A 1,233-nucleotide genomic window follows, 5' to 3' on the forward strand; every position below is an offset into this window, starting at 1 on the left:
CTCTAAGGAATGTTCCTAGTCTACCATGTGTTGGGTAGTCATCTTTTCTTTTGATATATCTCAAGATTAACAAGTGCCTGTAGACACCTTGGGAATAATGAGAAAGAAGATCATAAATAAGGTGATACATAAACTAACATCACTCCCTACATGTTTAACACTTGAGAGAAAATGACTAACACTCAAGTACCGACATGCATAATAATGTCAAATGCAGTGCTATGCTGTGATTCATGCTAGTTCATTTATCATAGCTTTGTTATTACTGACCTGTAGATTAGGATGCTATTTGAGAGATGATAAAATGAAGAAGTAGCCACCTTGAAAACAGCTATTCAGCCTCACTGGTAACTACATGAAAACTGTAATATATATCTTATTTATTGGGGTGACAAAGAGTCAAACAATAATAAAGAAGTTCTAGCCCCCACCATTCCAGCATGGATGGGAGACAGACACATAAGCCCTGATTCTAGCTAAGGAGCAAATGGCAGTTAATGGCTGTGGGGGAAGAAAAAAACCATCCTTCTTCAGGGAATATTGTCATTGGGAAATTAGTTATTCTACATTCATGAACATGCAAGAACCCTAATTAAACTCAGTTACAAAAATGTTGCAGGGTTTCTCTGTGTAGCCCTGGATGACCTGAAACTCACTTTATAGACCAAGTTGGCCTTTATCTCAAGTAGGTCTGCCTGCCACACTAGGAATAATGACATGTGCCTCCATGCCTGGCTAAAAGCCTTTTTTTTTTTAATTTTTAGATGTGAGGGTAGGAGGGGGGCATGTTAAATGTTGAGGAAGCTGCCAGGGATAAGAGAGGGGAGTAGTGCCTCGGACCGGCCCCAGTCGGCCTCCCTCAATCCTCGGAAGGAATCAGGGTCCTGGTCAGGTGGGCAGGAGTGGGTGAGAATGAGTGACAAACAAATATGAACACAAGGGAATGTGGTATCTAAATGTAATTTGTCAAATTGAGCACCAGACTTTTAGTACAGAAGAAAATAGGAAAGTTAGGTGATACATCGGCAAGGTACAATGAGGTTACTGGATGCTTTAATGACTCTTACACAAAACAGAGGAATGCAAACACAAAGACTGGCAGGAACTGGGAAATAAAACAACTGAGACAAAGTCAGCTCTATCTAAAGTCAGCTATATTCTTAGAAGCTAGGTGTGAGGTCTTTACACTCTTGGGTCAAGGGCTTTCATGCCCAAGTCATGGTTCTAATTAGG

Source organism: Mus pahari, chromosome 12 (genome assembly GCF_900095145.1).
Source record: "Mus pahari chromosome 12, PAHARI_EIJ_v1.1, whole genome shotgun sequence".
Classification (NCBI taxonomy): domain Eukaryota; kingdom Metazoa; phylum Chordata; class Mammalia; order Rodentia; family Muridae; genus Mus; species Mus pahari.